Here is a 20365-nt window from a genome sequence, read left to right on the forward strand (position 1 = left end):
TGCTGGCCGTGCTTTCTTGCAAATTTTCATAGTTGCTGCAATTATTTCACTCAGCTGGGCTGCTTTGTCTTTGTTAGTCCATTGAGTAAGGAATGTAAGGTGGGTCTCAAAGTGGACAGAAGTTCCCTGAAAAGCAGGGACACATACCAAATAAATATGTCAATGACCAAGTTCATCATTTCACAACAGCTAAAGAAACAACATCATTATGTTTGCATAATTATATTTATGTTTAAAATTCATGGATATTTTCTACTTCTTCAGCAAAGGACATTCCTTTCCAAAAGGGTTGAAACAGGAGAAAACTTGGATTTTGTGGGAAAATTTCACATCCATATGGTGAAGAAAAACTAGAGAAAAATTTCAAGACAAATCTAAGTAGGAAAATTTAAGAGGTCTCAGAGATAGAAGGAAAAGGAGGAGGAGGGAGAGGAGGATGAGAAAAGGATGAGCTATAAAACGGAAGAGGGAGTAGCACCGTAATTATGGGCTGGCACAGAATCGGCACTCAATAAATGTTTTTGAATAAGTGACTCGATTAACCAAATCTTTAAAAAGTTATGAAGAAAGTTAGTAATGAATCACAGTATTTGCCTAGATTGCTGTCTTTGATGCCTCTAAAAAGGAGCAACAAACATTTTTGCTTACGCCAAACTTTGCTACGTGAATTTATACTACAATATTGTCTTCACCAGTTATATTTATTTTGTCTGTCATTTTAACTAGCACAATTGCCATAACATTTTCTCCATATCATTGGACTTCACGGTCATTTTGGAGAGACCACTGAGAGAATCACTGACTTCTGCAGTTCATCCAAACCCAGAATGTAAAATCATTGCCCTAAACCTAAATGCTTCTCATTTCCCTTCTGCTTTGGTTAAGCTGACTTTCTCACCAACTTAAAGACAATTTTTTGGAGGGGAGGGCGTGCCAAATCAAAAATAAAACTAAATACACTTAATAAGCATATTTATCTAGAAAGGTATAAGCTATGTCTACAAGTGCCCCGCAGACTGATCTTCTTATGAGCATAAACCCTACAAGGTGGTTTTTAACCATTTTTCAGAAACATGTTTGAATGAATGTGTTATGGCTGAGATGCAGGCCCTGTCTAAGTGCTAATGAATTATGTGACCATGTGTTCAGAGCTGCTCCGGCCCACAGTTGACAGCTGAGTCAACTGAAAAGAACAGCAGTGACAGGAGATGAGAAAAGAAGCTACTTTTATCTTTTACAGATCTTTATTTTGTATGAATGTAGTGATAATATTGCAGACCTAGGAAGACTATAGGAACCTAGACAATTTAAAAAGGAAGTGTAAGTGAGCTTACACACACTGTCGAGAAGAAAACTTCATATTTATGACTAAAGTTAAGTGCATGGTGTTTCCTAGTGTAATGAGGATAACAGGAATCAGAAACCTTCTGTCGTGCCTACAGTCCCATCTCTTTGGCCTTGTGATTTCACCGTGTAGTTGCCAGATATTGGATTTTCTTAATTAAAGCAAGATTCTTGATAAGTGAAAACAATAAATTGAAGAGATTAAAGTAAGAATGAACAAAAGAAAAATGATGCTAAAGCAATGAGTCTTGCCTTACTATTCATATTTTTATGTAGCTCCTCATAAACACTCCCATTACATAAAAAGTACAGCAATTTTAAAGTATTGTGATGAATTTTGGACCCAAGACCCAAGAAAAGTTAAAAACGATAAACTGTTCTTCTCATTCTAAGGAGATGCTTCCCCTGAATGGATTCATGTTTTTACATTTTATGTATTCCATAGGCACCTTTTTCTTTGCTCATAAACATTTTATTCATAGCCTGGAAAGACAAAAACAAAACAAAACAAAACAAAAAACCCTGACAATCCAATTTGCTTTTAGTTCTACCTACTTTGAGTCCCACCCTCCCTTTTTCTACCTATTTCTAGTGCCTTGTCATTATAACAGTGAAGGAAAACAGAAAGCCTACAGCGTTTGAGCAAAATCTCACCAAACTGCTTTGCCCTCCAAAACCTGTGTCCTGTGCCCCAGGGGCTGACACCAGCTGGAAAATGGGGTGCGGGGCGGCGGGGGGAGATGGGGGGCAGTGGCAAAATGTGACCTGGCAACACCCTTCGGGAAATGGTGCTCAGGGTCTCTCTCAAGCTAGAATTTCTATCTTATAAAAGATTTGCAATTTTTATTCTGTCACAGAACAAATAGAACCAGGACTATTGTTTCACAATCTATGCAGCCGATTGCACGTACTGATTGCATGTTTCTTGTTTATCACATTTCCAACCGTTGCAAATGTTTCTTCCCCTGGGACTGTCAGGATGTTATATTGGTTTACTATGGGGGTGGGTGGTAGGGGAGGACCTTAGAACGTGGAGTGATAGCTGTGGATTGGATCATGGAAGACGACACGTACTTACTGCTCCACCCACCCTCATTCTGTGCGTGCTCTGTATCAGGCACTGATTCACTTGACTCATTGCTTAGGCATCCCCTATTTCACTTCCATGCACTTGTTCATGTCCACACTGACCATATTTCAAACCCCAAAGTGGGGCACCAGCTCTAGGAATTATGACCATACTTGCAGGACCATGGTCAGATTTGAAATCAAAACTGTCTCAGAAGATCTAGAACATAAGGTGGTCATATTCACTGCATTTCTTCCCGTTCATCCGTCTATAAAAATCTACCCCATTTTTTAGGGACTCATTTAAGTGTTCCTCCTTCAAGAAAACTTTTTTAACTATTCTAATGTAATGTGACTCATTCTGAATTAATAGTTTGTAAAATGTTACCTTGTATTTATTACAATGGTGATTTACATCTATGGAATATATCATAACATTGTAACCTCATCCATACCTTTTTTAAACATGTAATATAAACCATGCATCTGTTATTCTGATAAAAATGTAAAAGAGAGGAGTTTTTTTAAGTATGCTACATGTATATTATATATATAATAGCATTAGAAAGTGAAAGTAACACATAGCTTTCATGTTATGTATAAATAGTTACCATTATTTAAGCACTGTTCAGCATGGCATGCTATATAGTGTTTGGAATTTTTAGTTTTCTAAGGATGTTTATGTTTATAAACTACTTTGCCTACTCCTTTGACCCTCCAAAAGAGACACATTTATAATCAATTTATGTAAGCAATTATAGATGAAGGCATAGACTGGGGAGGACCTACCTAAAGATCCTCTGTGACAAGTCTTGGAAATCTCAAGCCAAGATAGGAACATTAGCGTGGCACCTATTGCCTGTGCCACTCCAGAGGCATGGTTACCTTACCTTATAATTGATGCCTTGTATTTTCTTGCCTCCTTGTTTACTCTGTGTTTTCTAATAGAATTATGCCACTTTGGAGTTTGGGGATCAAATATATGCCTCTCTTCCATTACCACTGCTATCTAGAATGTTTATTGATATTTTCTACACCTGGTTACCTGGTCTTTACTTGAATGAATACAATGAACGTACCATTTCTAATACCGATACTCACTTCATCAGAACGCTTATTCTTATAGTGAACTGAAATCTGATTCATTGCCTCTAAATTTTTTCTTTTTCTTATTGGAGTATAGTTGATTTACAATGTTGTGTTAGTTTCAGGTGTATAGCAAAGTGATTCCGAATATTTTCCATTATAGGTCATTACAAGATATTGACTATAGTTTCCTGTGCTGTACAGTAGGTACTTTTTGTTCCTCTACTTTATATATATGAGTAGTAGTGTGCATATGTTCATCCCATACACCTAGTTTATCCCTTCCCCTCCCCTTTCCCTTTGGTAACCATAAATTTGTTTTGTATATCTATGAGTCTGTTTCTGTTTTGTAAATAAGTTCACTGGTATCTTTTTTTTAGATTCCACATACGAATGATATCATATGATATTTGTCTTTCTCTGTCTGACTTACTATCATATTAAGTATACGATAATCTCTAGTTCCATCCATGTTGCTGCAAATGGCATTATTTCATCCTTCTTTGTGGCTGGATAATATTCCATTGTGTGTGTGTGTGTGTGTGTGTGTGTGTGTGTATACAATCTCACATATTCTTTATCTATTCATCTGTCAGTGAACATTTAGGTTTCTTCCATGACTTGCATTGCCTCTAACTTCTAAACTTTGAACCTAAACATGCTCTCTGATGGAATAAAAATAAACCTACTCTCACTTTCTCATAGAAGTCCTTCATACATGTATAGTTTTTTAGCCCGTTCCACATGAGTATTCTCTTCTCCAAGTTAACTATACTTAGTTCTTCCTATGGTTCTTCTAGGCATTTCAACTTCCTCTCCTTCATTCATTCAATCAACTGTCATTGAAGATCCACCAGGTTTAAAGCATCATATTGGGTGCTCTCTATCAAGATGATCAAAACAGATATGGTGCTTGTTCTCATGTATCTCAGAGTTAAGACAGAGAAGACAGACATTCATCACCTAATCACACCAATGGGTTGACAATCAAAAGTTCAGGTAAGTGCTCTGAAGGAAAGAATACAGTTCTCTGCAAGCACAGGACAAAGGAACCTGACCTCTTCTGGGGGACGAGGGAAGGTGTCTTGGTGGAAGTGACGATCTAACTGAGACATGAAGAAATAGTGGGGAAAAGGGGGAAAAGGAGGACAGAAAAGAGAACAGATGGAGGGATCAGTGTGTTCAAGGACCCTGAAAAAGAGAGTGCATGGCCTGTTCAAAGAATGAAAGAGTAATGTGGCTAGAGTACAGGCAATGAGGGGTAGGGAGGTGAGAGGTAAAGTTGGAGAGTTCAAACATCACCGGGAGCCTTTGGAGGCCTGGTAAGTTTTATCCTCAAAACAATAGGACGTCACTGAAGAGTGTGGTAAATTGCATTCTTGGTCACCAAATATTCTGGCTTCACTTCCTCCAGTATTTCTCCCTGTGAGAAGATTACGCATCCTTCCCTACTGAACTCAGAAGAGACTTTGTGACCTGCTTTGGCCAATGAAACATGGGCAGCAGTGATGTGCGTCCCTTCCAGGCAGAAGCTTTAAGAGCCAGCATACAGAGCACACTTTCTCTTCGGTCATGGTCATTGCTACCATGACCAGCAATATTCCACATGGAGTCTGCTCCATCAGCTTGACTCTCAAAGTGGAATTTCCATGGAACAAAGCTACAGACATGCTGTGAATGAGCAGGAAGCTGCTGTTCCTGAAAGCTAACAACACTTCTGGGGGTTGTTTGTTACTACAGTATTACCAAATTTTTTCTAACAGATACAAAGGGTTTTGTGAGGCCCGAGGGAACATGACCAGATTTGTGTTTGGAAAAGATGAGCAACTACTATTCAGAAAGGATGTTACTGAAAAGAAACCAAAGTAGATTCTGGAAAACAAATTAAGCATTTATTACGTTAATCCAAGTAGTTGTACAATGGTGAACACAAAGATACAAAGGTGTAGATATAGCCAAAAGCTATTTAGGAGGTAAGATTTTTCAGGGCTTGGGGATAGATTTGGATCCTTGGTAGAAGAGGGGAATGAAGAGATGGGGGTATTGGGGAGGATGCCTAAGTTTCTGGCTAGATTTTAGATGAATACTGGTGACTTATGATGAAATGGGTAAAAATAACAGAGGACAATACTTGAAGGAAGAGATCACACAGTTTAGAATATGCTGAATCTGAAGCACCTTTGAGACAGCCAAAAGTTGTTGAGTGGGCAGTTGGCTATAGGTCTGGAGCTCAAAGGAAAGGTCAGGTGAGAGAGGTATAGGAGTCACTGGCATATAGATGGCAACCATGGGTAGCAGTGAGTTTGCTAGGTAGACAGTAAAGAGTAAAAACAAAGAGTGAGAGAGCAAAAGAGAAAAAGATTTTAGGACTAAATGTTGAGAAGCTCCAAAATTTAACATCTGGGTGACATACTTACTCTTATTAAAAAAGCATCAGCCAGAGAGGAGGGAAGAGAATCAGGAGGATATGCTGCCTCAGAAGCCCAAAGGAAGCAGTGATTTTCAAAAACAAGGAAGGAGTGATTCAGTGTCAAGGCTGCTCAGAACTCAAGAAAGATCAAGACCGAGAAATCTCCACTGGCTTGAGCAGCATGAAGGTCACCAGAGGCCTTTGCCACAGCCTGTTGTTACCAGAATGGTGAGGTGTCATACACAGCCCTGCAGTGTCCCTGCCGGCTGTCGCACAAGGACACGAGTGAGGCCAGGTCTGGGCCCTCTGTGCACGGCATCCCCACAGAAGGGTCTCTACGTGTCAGTCCTGCTGACAGGGGCTCACGGACATTCACTAACACGCTCCCTGTGCTACCCAGCGGCGTGCCCTGCCACCTTCCTCCACCCTCTGCAAAGGTTAAGAAAAAAATTATAGCTCCAAACCATTGTAAAACCATTATTTAACATCATTTTGTGGGTATTTAGGAAAACAGGATTAACTACACATGCCATGGTATTCAGTTACAAAACTAAACAAACTCCCAAAAAGTTTACTCACATTGATTTAATCTAATTAAAAGAAAATACCAAAACCCACATGCAGTGCTTAAAAAAAAAAAAAAAACTTTCTGCTGATTAAAAAATACGTATGTTCTTTTAAATTAGAGTAGTTTGTTTGTTTCAGGTGGAAGGTGTAGGAGGTGGGGATAAAGAAAGAATCCTCGCATCTTATTTTCTTTTTTCTTAACTTATTTTTATTTATTTTTTTATTGAAGTATAGTTAATTTATAATGTTGTATTAGTTTCAGGTATACAGCAGAGTGATTCAGTTATACATATATATCTATTCTTTGTCAGATTCTTTTCCATTGCAGGTTATTACAAGACATTAAATAGAGTTCCCTGTGCTATACAGTAAAACCTTGTTGTTTATCTATTTTTTTATATAGTAGTATGTATCTCTTAATCCCAAACTCCTAGTTTATCCTTCTGCCTGCCCCTCTTCCCCTTTGATAACCATTTCTTATTTTTCTTAATTTCTGGTCCAGATTGCCCCTACAAATATTGTGACTACATATTTTTAGCTTTTTCATCTATAAAATAATCTTTTTTTCTGTCTTTTCAACTGTCTCTCAGACCCAGACTTTTCTTTTCTCACCCATTTTTGCCACCTCTTGCTTCTGTCTTTGCCCCCTCTCCATTTTGGATGAGTGCCTGCCTGCCAGAATCCTATTCTTAAAATCCCATTTTAATCATTTTTCCACCCTTTCAAGAACTTAGAGTGGCTCCCTATTTTTCATCACGTGAGATGTGAAGTTCTCTACTTAGAACACAGGACTCAGTACAATCTGCCTCATCTGACTACCCACCTCCCCGCCATCCCCCACAAGTACAGCTTCTGCTCCGCTCAGGCTCATCAGAACAAGAGCCCACACTCCTATTTGTCTTTTCTCTGTGCCTTGGGACCCACCTCCCCTTTGGCTGATATGCCCTCTGCTAGTCCCTGCACATAACCAGATCTAACCCATCTTTCGAGGCCCTGTAAGAAAAATCTGCATGTAGAAAGTGCTTACCTTCTACAAGAAATTTGGCAGTAAAAAAGCAAATTTTATGGAGATTTTACTACGCTCTTTACATGAACTATGTCATGGAATACTCAGAACAGCCCCTTGAGGTAGACAACATTTTGCATATGATGAAAGTAGGGATTAAGTTCATCTGTGGAAAAGCACCTAGCACACTGTCTACCCATGACACAGATTCGGTAAAAGCTGACTGTCATTATGCTTACTAGAGAGATTTAGTAATTCTTTGAGTCACACAGCAGTAAGTGAAAGAGCTAGAACTCAAACTCCGGCTTTGGAGCCCACTCTTTTACTTTAACAAGAGCAGCAATGCTCTGTTTGCACTGCTGCTACGTTGCCAAGCTTCCTCAGCAATGCTTTCTGCTGTCTGAATTCCACAGCAGTTGGAGTGTCTATACCACTGGTTTTCACTTGATGGCTATCTTACTTGGACTTTTACTTTTTCTTCAGTATACGTCTTATCTCAAGACATAAAGATATGTCTTATGTTTACTAGAATAAGGACTAATGGTGTGCGGACAAATGTCTCCCAACGAGCTCTCAAGAAGGGGAAGGGGCTGACTCATAGTATTTGCTGATTTCAGTGGTATAAATACTGCTACCATGGTCAATTTCAAGATGCCAAAGTGAACTCAACCAATTCATAAAATTCTTGAAATTTTAACAATTGGCTTTTTGCAAACAGGTGAAAGCTGGCTACAGCATACCACTGGTACTAAGGATTAGATATTATACTGTATTCTTTTTTTTAATTGTATTAATTTATTTATTGGCTACATTGGGTCTTCGTTGCTGTGCGCTGGCTTTCTCTGGTTGCAGTGAGTGGGGGCTACTCTTTGTTGTGGTACACAGGCTTCTCATTGCGGTGGCTTCTCTTATTGCAGAGCATGGGCTCTATGTGAGTGGCCTTCAGTAGTTGTGGCACGTGGAGTCAACAGTTGTGGCTCATGGGCTGTAGAGTGCAGGCTCAGTAGTTGTGGCACATGGGCTTAGTTGCTCTGTGACATGTGGGACCTCCCCAGACCAGGGCTCGAACCTGTGTCCCCTGCATTGGCAGGTGGATTTTTAACCACTGCGCCACCAGGGAAGTCCCTATACTGTGTTCTCTTGTTTTGCTTAGTGCCAAGCTTAGTGCTGAGCAAACAGGACACATGACCACACATTTGGAGTTTCTGGTTCAAAGTTGCAAATTGCAGATAAACATTTACTAAGCCTACTTCCCAAAATCCCATTGAAATGATGATACACAAAAACTATTACTTCCTTAATAGTGCTTAAACAAGAAAAGGTGCCAACAGTCAATTAGAAAATTTGACAAATTTATGAAAGACAAGAAGGCAGATGGATGCCTATTGATGGATAAGCCAAAGGAAACCACAAATTGAAACCAGCACCAGTGAGGCTGCTATGGAGATGGGAACCATTCTTCCCAGGAGGACTCTAAGCTCAGCAGTTATGGAGAGCTTAAGTGGACAGTGGAGCAAATAATTAGGGTAATTAATTAAAGGCTAAGAAATACCTGAGCCAGTCTGCCCACTGCCTCTTGTACATATTTTTAGCATTGTATCTTCAGCTACAGGTCTCAGAATTGCTTTTAAAACCAAGTGCAATGTTCCTCTGGAAAGCCCCCCAGCCCCTACCCACCCCCACAACAATGTGGATATTTGAGGCTGAAGAAATAAGAGCAGAGCCTGTGAGATTTCTGACCTTCGAAAGGACTCAGAGGGAAAAAATGGGTATAATAAATAAAAATGTGTTTTAGCAGCCAAGTTGTAGAGGAAGGGGAAGGAAATCTCCAAGTGGCACAAGTGAAGAGAAACATCAAAGGCAAGGCATTAAGTATAAGCTGTGTGGCCCTCCTCCCTTGCAGCGGCCAACAAGATGTAAGTAGAAGTGGGCTAGGGATTTCAGGGAAAGTTTGGTTTTCCTGATCTGGGGGCCATTCCTTCCTCCTTGTTGCTTTCTTCTTCCTTTTCCTACCTGGAAAAGGAAGGCCATGAGGCTAGAAGTGGAATAGCTAGCTTGCCACCATGAAACAAGCTATTCCCTAAGGATGGAGGGGCAGGAAGATACAAGGAGCTTAAGGAAAAGGACATTGGTGACAGTATTTCTTCCCTGCTCTGCCTATTTCCAACCTTCTTATTATGTTAGGAAAATAAAACCCTTCCAAATTAGGCCACTATAGTAAAGTTTGGTTGCATCCCTAAGTGGTGTCTTGTATGTCTGGGATCTTGGCTGGAAGAAAAACACCTTTGAAAAATGGAAACTCCAGGCCTGAGCTATGTGTGTGCCTGGGGGCTGAATTTATACTACTTGCTTGACTCAGGAATCCTAAGTTGAGATGTTAAATTTAAAAATCAAGCCAGGACATTTGAAACCTCTAGAGCCCTAGCAGTAAAAATGTACACTCACTCCATAGGAACGCTTTCACATCTCCTGGGAAGGAAAAAAAAAATTAAAGATAAGTTCATAGTAAAAAATTACAAGGTCTATGAAAGAATAAACTACAATGGATGAGTCAACAGATATAGCAGAGGGGAGAATCAGCACTCAGAGAGAGGCACATAAAAGGACACTCTGAAAGAAGCTATGAAATGCCTACAACACGACTAAAGGTGTAAACAAAGACATAGGTACCATAATGAAAAAAAGAAGACAACACAAAAACAGAAAAAACAACTCTAAAAAAGAACCAAATTGAGTCTCTATAAATGAAAACCATAGTCACTAAAATTAAAAACAATGGAAAGGGTAATGAATAGTTAAGACAAAAATGAAGAAAGAATCCTTAAACCAGAAGATAGATCTGAGGAAATTTCTCAGGATGTGGAATGGAAGAACTATGAAACTGTGGCTAAGAGCCAAGAAAAATAGATCAAGAAATTTCAATATATATCAAATAAAAATTCCAGACAGAACAAAGAATAGAGAAAGGGGAGAAGAGATAATATTTAAGAAAATAACACCTGAGAATTTTCTAGAAATAAAGTAAAACATAAATGACTCCAGATTTCAGAAGCATGCAAATATCCCAGCAGAATAATTTTTTAAATTCACAACTTGATATATAATACTACGGTGAAACTTCAGAATGTCAATGATAGGGAGAAGAATCTTAAAAGCAACAAAAGCAAATATCCTAAAAACACAAAGCAAAAAAGTGTTCAATTAGAGCATCATCAAAGTTGTCATCAGTCACCATAGATATCTATGGAAAATAAATGGTATCTTTATGCTGCTAAGAGAAATAATCATCATCCTAGAATTCTATACCCAGCTAAATTTTTCTTATAGACTGACAGTGAAACAGACATTTCAAACCAACAAAGATTAGGAGTTTACCACTCAATGACTCTTCCTAAAAGCTCTACTATAGAGTTTATTTCAGTAAGAAAAACAACTGAATCCAGAAGGAATATGTGGAGAGCAATACATAAGGATGAGTAAAGACATTTGTAAACACATTGTCAAAATTAAATAATGATTTACTGTAAATAATAAAACTGAGGACCAATTTGAGAGGACTTTAAAAATAAGGTAATACTAAGACACCAGTCAACAATTATACAAGACATTGTAAAGGAAGATCTGAGTTAAATGGTTATAAAGCCCTGTATTACTTTGGAGGAGAATAGACATATTGATTAACTTTACATCCTGTTAAGAATTTCAAAAAATAAACAGTAAAGGAATAGAAATATAACTTTTAAACCAAAAGAAGAAAAAGAAGGCGATTAAAAGAAAAAGAGAACTCGAGATATTAACAATCCAATAAAAGGCAAGACATGAAGGGGATGGGAAAAAAACAGAAATACAAAATCTAAATAAATTCTAAGTAGAAAATCTAAAAACATAACGTTGAGTGATACCTACATACACTATATGAATATAAATGTATATTTTAAAATATGAATCAATATAAAATATTGCTAATGGACAGACACGAAGAAAAAATATAAAAACAAGGACAGGAAAGACAGTCACCAATTTCAGAATAGTGGCTACCTTTGGAGGGAAAGGGAGGAAACTGGGACTGAAAACGGGTACAAAGGTTTAAATGTATGTTCACACTTTTTCCCTATACTGTGAAACAGAAAGAAATAAAGGAAGGAAGGAGGGATGGATGGAAACGGAGAATAAAGGAGGGAGGAAGCGAAAATGATGAGCCATTCAATCCAAGGGTAATTCTACATAAATGGGCAACACATAAAAACTGCCCCCTTAACAAATTAAAAAGTAGAGAGAACAGATAAAGCGTGAATAAATAGGAAATAAAACCTATGGACGCTAATTTGATAAGTTTGTCTGCAGTTATTGGTATTGGCATTAGTGTTCTATCTGCAGGAGTTTCTGGGAGAGGAAATGAATTTAATTTGCAAAAGAAAAGATTGATATTAGAGTGAAGGAAGGATTATGTGACTCTAAGAATGTTTCAACCTTTAATAGAGGTTAGTATACACATTTTAGAAGAGGCTTGTATCCTTAAAATATTTACAAATAAGAATGATTTGACTAATAAAAATCTCTTTCTGAAGGCAAAATGGTACACTAGATCACTGTTCTCCAACATGCTGGTGTGCAAACATCTGCATAAAAGAACAGCAAATGGTAACAGCCCCCCTTGGGATGCTTCCAACTCAGAGAATCTCAAACTAAGGAAGTTGCTGTACCCACTGCTCCTTGCCACAATTCTGAAGAGAAGAAGAAGAGAGGGATGGGGAAGGGGAAGAGGAGGAGGGGAGATCAGAGGTAAAACTGCGTAAATCACTTACCTACTTTTACCTACTTGTTCCCTGTTTCTCACTCAGGCAAAGGGTTGGATGCAAACAGAACTGGAATAAACTCCAAATGAGATAGCTTTCTACATTTCCTCTTCCTACAGTTTTCCAGACAGCTGGTCTCCCTTACCTCGGCCAGAGTGGAGAGAAAGTGGGGTCTAATTACATTTCTTCCAATTCACATTGGCCATGGGGACAGTATCAGTTGGAATATTTGCTCATGGATTTTATTGTTAAGTTTATGGCAGCTAAAAATATAGCCCCTACGCTTTTGTCTTTTCTCACAGTAATGGCAAAGATTTTCACCCAGACACCAAAACCACCAGACATGACATCCTGGGCCAGTCCTGAAGATCCTTCACTGCTTCCTAGAGGGTCCCATGAATACTTTGAGGACTAACAGGTGATATAATCTCTGCCACCCCAGCAAGAAGGGTGATTCTGAAATGTCATTTCCCCAACAATTCTTTTTCATTTAAGTATAATTTATATATTACAAAATGTACATATTTTGCTAATTCTATTAACTTTGATAAAATTATACTCCCATCCCGATCAAGGTACTGGATAAAATCACTTTTAAAGGAAAATTATTTTCTGGGTGGCCCCAGAGCAATGAAACACAATACCTTCTATTTCCAAATCTTACATTTGCAATTTTAGAAACCGTATCCAAGACTTGAAGAAAATGAGATACAATGTAGTAAAGAGTACATTTTACCCCATCTATAAGAATAGTTCTATTTTCCATAGTCATTTAGATAAGAAACAGAAAATGCTATAAATCACTGTAAAGTGATTTGTACTTTAAAATATAAATCTTAGTTATATGCTGAAAAGTGATTAATCATACTTTATTTTCTTTTCATATTTTCTTATACTGCCCCATGAATAAGCTGATACATCTTATCTTCTTTCCTATCTGAAAAAAATCTGGATTAACAGTCTAGGCTGAATTCCACGCTAGCAATGGGGGTACAGAGCTACAAATGGTTCTCTTTAAGTCAAAGGAAAATAACAACAAGTACAGGAACACCTTACTCTGAAGTTTCTTTATTTGGGTTTAATCCTCTCTTCACAGGCTTTGTTCAAGTCTTTGAAGCATTATTACACGATCCTACTGTTGATTTTCTGTGTCTCAGTCCTGGTGAAAATGGAGTGACTTGGACCACTAATGACCAAAGTCCACTCACCGGCTGAAGGACAGTCACAAAGGCTGGAGCTCATTCCTACAGCATCCTCATAACTTAGATTTCAACGTCCGGAAATAGGACAGGTGGGAAATAGGACACAGAATTCAACTCATCTCTCTTACTTAAATATAGCACTGCTGCTATTTCTGTTACTTATCTTGGGAAATTTTGTAAGTATTGGTATATTTTGCTATTCAGCATGAAGCTGTATGCCTCATTTCTACCTCTGAAATCCAAATTTCCAAGTAATCACTTTTAGGAAAGCATTCCTCTATTTTCAGCTTCATGCTCTGTGGACCGTTTATTTATGATGCCAAGCCATTGAGTAACTTGAAGTACAGTAAGAATTTGTTATGCCAGTTTCCATCTTAAAAAGAAAAGCTTTTAAGACAAACAAACCAATGTTTTTAACGGGTAAAAGAAATGAACAGGCATTTCACATGGCAGGAGGGGGTAAAGAATGGTCTCATAAATTCAACCTCGTAAATAACCAGGAAAATGCAAATTAAAACCACAATGAGACACCATTTCAACCCCCATCAGATTAGCAAAAATTTGTAGTCTGACAATACCAAGTGTTGACGAGAATGTAAAACTACAGAAACTCATACAAAATGGTGAGCCCAAGCACATTATATTCTGTGGATGTTATGTGACTATATGTTAGGTGATATTAAATTAGTGTTAGTTTTCTTAGGTGTGGTAATTCTGAGTATTTGTGAGTGAAATGTAAAGATGTCTACAACTTTCAAATGGTTCTGCATAAAGGATGATCAAATGTCTTTTTAAAAGTAGGGGGCAGGCTATGGGGGCAGAGTCTGTAAGTCTGAATTGTGGTTTATTGATTGTAATCTGGGTAATTAAGCTCTCCCTACCTCAGTTTAATTATTTATGAAATGGGAGTAATGGTGGTATATACTCAATAGAGATGCTGTGAGCTCTAAATGAGGTAATTCATGCAAAGTACTTAAAGCTGTTGCTGCTTTGTCATAAGCCTTCAATAAATGTTATTACCTCTGTTGGCTCCATTTTTGCAGATGATGTAAGTTGAGAATCAGAAAGGTGATTTAACTTGTTCAGTCATATAACTGGCTATTGGAAGAGCTGGAACTGTCAGGAAGCTCTCCTACTAGTCGACGGCAACACACACACAGCAGCCCTGTTTACAACAGTAAAAACTTGAGACCAACCAAGTGCCCATCTACTGGATCACTAGAATGGATCACTAAGTTATGTTACATTTCTGTATTAGAACCTATACAGCCAGAGAAAGGAATAAGACAAATTAACATGAAGAATACCAAAACATTAAAATAAGTTAAAAGCTTTTCTTTTATCCTTAAAGATTTTAGCTGCTCCAGCAACAAAAGGACTGATTAACCCACTAAAACTACCATGAAGAAGATAAATCAAAAAATGTTTTGGTTTATAAACACTTTGTACTTCATCACAGCATTTTCTGTAAGAGCAAGAAATTACTATCTAAATGTTTAACAGGTGAGTGGTTATATAAACCAAAGAATTATTCCTACAATGAACTAATTTACAGCCATTAAGGAAGGAATATTTAGTGATATATTGGAATGCTCACTATATAATGTTGAATTAAAAAATATAGAATCCCCAAACGTTAAATATAAAATACAACTGACCCTCGAACAACTCAGGGGTTAGGGAGATGACCTGACCCCCAACGCCCCTGCTGTCAAAAATCCGTGTAAATTTATAGTTGGCCTTCTGTATCCTCAGTTCCACATCCATGAATTCAACCAACGACAGAGTAACGCAGCAGTGTAGTATTTATTGAAAAAAATCTGCATATAAGTGGACACACACAGCTCAAACTCATGTTTTTCAAGGGTCAACTATATATATATTTGTATGCGTACATATATAATAATGTATACATATACCATATAATGTATTTACATATATTCATATATATATATATATCCCACAGAATAAATCTGGAAGTTTATACACCAAAACAAAGTTTTTTAAGTTAAAAGTGGGTTTCTTTGGATGGAGAGATGGGAATGATTTCCCTTTTTGTTCTCATTTGTAATCTGGATTTTCTTTTATTTCTACAGTGACAATGTAAAACTGATGACTCTAGAGAGCAATTGGCAGCATTTAATAAAGTCATGGATTTTGTTCCTAGAATTCTGAAACATTTCCAGTCCCGGGTGAAATTCTTGATGTGTACACAAGGAGACATATACAAGAAGGTCCATAGCAACATTGCTTATGACACAGAAAAAGTAGAAACAAGCAACATCTATCAACAGAAGCACAGGTATCTAAACGTGGATTTCTAGGTGGCAGTTAAAAGGAAGGAAACAGGGCTGCTGTAATCAAGGTGGGTATATCCCAAAAATATAATGTGGAGTAGTATATCTGCAAATTGCAGAAATGTAGATGTAGTATGATGCTGTTTATATAAAGATTCAAAACACACTATAATGTCTTATTTATGTGTATATACATATGTAGCAAAAAAAGACTTAATGCATGGGTATGATAAACATCAGTTTATATGAGGAATGTGAGGAAGGGTACTGAGATTAAGAAGGGGGACATGTGGTGTGGGGGGGCTTCAATTACACCTGAGATGCTTTACCTCTTGGGCTGAGGAGTAGAGTACAGATGTTTGTTATATAATTCTCTGTGGGTTTGTTGTATACCTGAAATGTTTCACAGTAAAATAAAACTCTTATAATGAAGTAAAAATTTAAAGTCAAGCGTATCTCTAGAAATGAAATTAAGGTACAATCATGGACTTTTGGACTAATTTCTTAAAATATTTTTACATCTTTATTTTTGGCAAAAATGACATTTCCAAACCAGAATATTTATTTTCTGCTAAAATAGAAATGGCTTTTAATGAGCATATTTGGTTATAATCATTACCCAATTTTGTTCAAAACCCAAACTATCTTCGCTGGGGAAAAAATTAACACCTATGACCCCCTCCCTTAAAAATACATATTTAAAAGAGCGGGTTTAGAGAAAAGCATTGAATCTGAAAAAAGTAGTTGTCCTCCAATTCTTTCCACATATTCTAAATTTAGGGGGAAATCTATTCTCAGAGTAGCCCCTGGGTGTGTAAGCCTGCTTCCAGCCTTGGCATGGTGGGTGATCCCAATCCTGGCCAGCTTTGTCAGGAGGCAGAGTTACACATTTGCACATGGTGAAACAGTTTCGTCAGTGACATAGATTTAAACTAGTTTTAAAAGAAGGAAAAGAAAACATTCGGTGCATTCCACGTTTTCCCTTAAGTATACTGTACCTTCAAGTCATGCTGCATTTTGCATTCCTCAGAGCTCCAAAAAACTATTTAAATTGTGCACACAAATCACTCCATCCCTTGTGAAATATAGCTGTCTCCTCCAGGAGAAGTAAGGGGAGGCCTGTCCCAAGGGGCTACACCCGGTGGTGAGGAGCCCAGCTCAAAGAGAATCAAAGGCAGGTGACTCGCAGGGACACGCATTCTGCCTTGAAGGCTGGAGAGCTCCAGAGAAGTTCTCCTTTTTTCTTTTCCCCATCCACCACAGTCTTTGGGTTAAAAGCTCATGTTTTTAAAGCTGGTAAATTCTACCTCCTGACGACATGCTCTCAGCAGTTCCAGCAGGTGGGAAATCGAGAGTTACAAGGGCGGAAAGGATCCTCAAAAAAGAGGACAGAAGAGAGAAGCTCAGAGCTAAGCTGGGAAAGGTGACGACCACCAGAAACTGAGTGATATAAATGGGGGTTGGGAGGGCTGTGCTCCCAGCAAAGAGGCTTTCCTTGTAGCAAAGAATCCACCGCGTGGCGCCTGTAACTCGCAGACGCGACTTGATTGACAACAATTCTGTTTACACACCACACGCCCTCGGGGAGTCCTCGTCCAGCGTGCACAAGCCGGTGCCTGCGTTCTGTTCTAGATGCTTCCTCCGCAAAGGAGAGGCCTGCGGGAGGTGAGGCGGGGCGCTGGGAAGGCCAGGCTCTCCCCACCCGGTCCCCACTCGCTGGGGAGCAGGGAAACTGGTTCCCGCGCCAGCCTACCCAGGATCTGGCAGAGGAGGGCCGGGTGGTGCTCGGGGTGCGTCTGTGAAAACACCTGGCATCTGCCTGGCACGTCCCAGGGCCTCCCTCCCAGCGCACCGACTCTCTCTGCGTTGCTGATGAGGGCCTCTGAGAACAGAGGCCATCTCCGACCCAAACCCTGCCCAACACCCAGTGCACACGCAGGTACCCACTGCGCCGGTAGGCACTGCCAACAGCGGCCCCTCCTTTCTATGGAAGGTGCTGAGTAGCCGAACTCAGCGGGAAGGAATCATCCGAAGGCAGCCCTCGTTCCAGGCCCTCCCCAAAGAAGTGAGAGAAGTCGGCCTCTAGAAAACCACTTCCCAGGGCGAGGGAGGGAAGTCCAGCTCACCTTTGGTTGGCCCAGAATCGATCTTTCCTTTTGGGCCTGGCTTCTCCTGTAACTCAAATGGCTACATCCAACATGAAATATCACTCAATTGCTTTCTTTTTTTGTGACATAATAGTGGGCTCTTAGGTTCAGAGTTAAATTCATCCCCTGCATCATGCTGGACACCTGCAGGAAAGTCAACTCACCTTGTCCTCACCCATGGGTATGGGGTTGCTACTAATATCCGCCCAGTAAGATAAGGAAAAAGGGTTTAATAGGTTGTGCTATTTGCATACAGTCATACAGACTAGCTCAGACTTGCAGGCCTAGCTTTTTAAACTCCAAGTTTCAATACTACGTAACTTAGAAGTGACTTCACCCTTGACCTATTATTTTTCTCTCCAGCCATTTTTGGCAGCTGTCTTTATTTCCTCCTTTTCTCGTCCTCTTCTTCTGCTCCCTTCCCCGTCACGGTCACTTTTTTCTAGACATCAGATGGCTGGAGAGGAGGAGGATTAAAGGCTGTAAGCAGGGGAAGTCCTATCCATCAGAAAAGGATGAGGGCAGAGCTGGGGACTTCTGCTCCTGCTGCCAAGTTAATATGGTACGAGAACCAGCTGGCTCGGGTCTGGACACGCTTTTCTGTTCTGCAGCTCACAGAATTTTTTTTGTCACTTTAACTTCAGTGATCTTTGGTGCCCCTGAAGGCAAGTAGCACACCTGAATCATAAAGCTTCAGATGAGTTGAGTTCAAAGTTTTATTTTCTCCTTTTAAAGCCCTCAATAAATTAGGGCAAAGGTAGTTTGGAATCCAGCCTCCTGCCCTGGCGTTCCTCTGGGATTATTAAGGTTAGCTAAGCAATCTGCTCTTGAGAAACCAGGTGTAACAAGACCTGGGCGGAGGGATCTGGGGGTTGTTTGTGGCAATTTCTCCTGCTCTGTGGCATATGCCCAGAGTCTTTCTGGAGCAATCCTGCGAGCTGGCCGCCAGCACTACGTGGTGCAGTCCTGGCGGACGCACGAGTGAGGAAAGGGGTCCCTGAATTCTGGGCTGCAGGCTCAGGACACCTCTTCACGCCCTCCACTCGCTTACAGCCACCCCCATCACCTTTAGCTTAGCTTGCTACTACTCAAAGAGAAGTAATGCTTCAGAGCTCTGCCACCAACTTGAATCAAGTTCTTAGGATTAAAGTGATATAATATAGTCAAAATGAACATTCTGCACAAATCTAAGTTGATCCTAAAGAAAGCAATTAATTCTCACTGTTCGCTGTTTCCCTTATCTTTATGTGGAATCATATTTTCTCCTCGCTGTCTAAGCTTTTGCATTTCCAGCAAAATAATTGTTTCCTTCTAAGAATTTTAAAAATTACAGTGTCAGGGATAGTCAGCAATTCCTGTTTTTGCTCTGAGCATGTGTACCTGCAAATCTCCTCCTGCTGTAGCGACTAACGTGCTTTTTGAGTCCAAGCTGCAGAGATGCCATTTGCTGTAATTTTCCAGGTTGTGCTGTTTCCCCAGGGAGAACTCAGAGACCCTGGGACGTGTACGTGTGTTGAGACAGGACGGGAACTTAGAGCAGCAGAAGGAAGGTGGCACAAGGTGGCTTCATTCCAGGCCCCAGGGATGCCCCTCAATCACACCAAAATCCTGTTCTGGAAGATCCGCCCACTCAAATCCGGTTCCCAATAAAAACAACAACTCACAAAAGTAGGTGGGAGTGGGAACCATGGAAGGATCAGCTCCCCTCCCCCCCCCTCCTCCCCCATGAGCTTGCTGATTTTACGAATGCCTTCCTTTTGAATAGAGTGGAACTTAGAAAAACAGACGCTCTCTTGCAGAAAGAAAACAAAAAGAGAAAGTGAACTGCTTATCAAAGATAAAGGAAATCTTTTTCACTCTGCTTTGTACTGTGATCTAAACCTACTGGAAGTCAGAACCAAAAAGCTACAAGCCCAAATTGAGAAAAATATCACGCTGTCAGCTCCATGGGGTTTGAAAAAAGCTGAAAAATGACTCCATTCCTCACGACCCTCCAGGACATTCTCCAATGATCTTCATGGTGATACCAGCTGCTTCTCTACATCCGGTTATTTACTAGAGGGTGTTCTGCATGGAGAAAAAGGACCCCTTTCTACTTTATTCCAATATAGTGGTCATTTTTATAGCCCTTTATCTCAGTGGTCCCCAAAGCATTTTACAGAGGAATCTAAATCTATCTATTATTATGGGAAAAATACAGACTTTTAGGGAACTGAAATGAGAAAACCCTTTGGCTGGAATAACTTATCCTTTATTTCACAAAGGCTCTCAGTAACATAGAACCTAAGTGGTAAATAGATTCAAAGTCAGAGCGAAAATGACCCAAAGATTATTTTTTGTTTTTACTCTTTTGTTATGCTCTTTGAGTCAATTTAGAAAGTTAATGATATTCAAAGTGGGATAGTCTTTTATTTACACCCTTACAAATCAACATTGACACAT

The sequence above is a fragment of the Hippopotamus amphibius genome, chromosome 6 (assembly GCF_030028045.1).
Source record: "Hippopotamus amphibius kiboko isolate mHipAmp2 chromosome 6, mHipAmp2.hap2, whole genome shotgun sequence".
NCBI lineage: Eukaryota > Metazoa > Chordata > Mammalia > Artiodactyla > Hippopotamidae > Hippopotamus > Hippopotamus amphibius.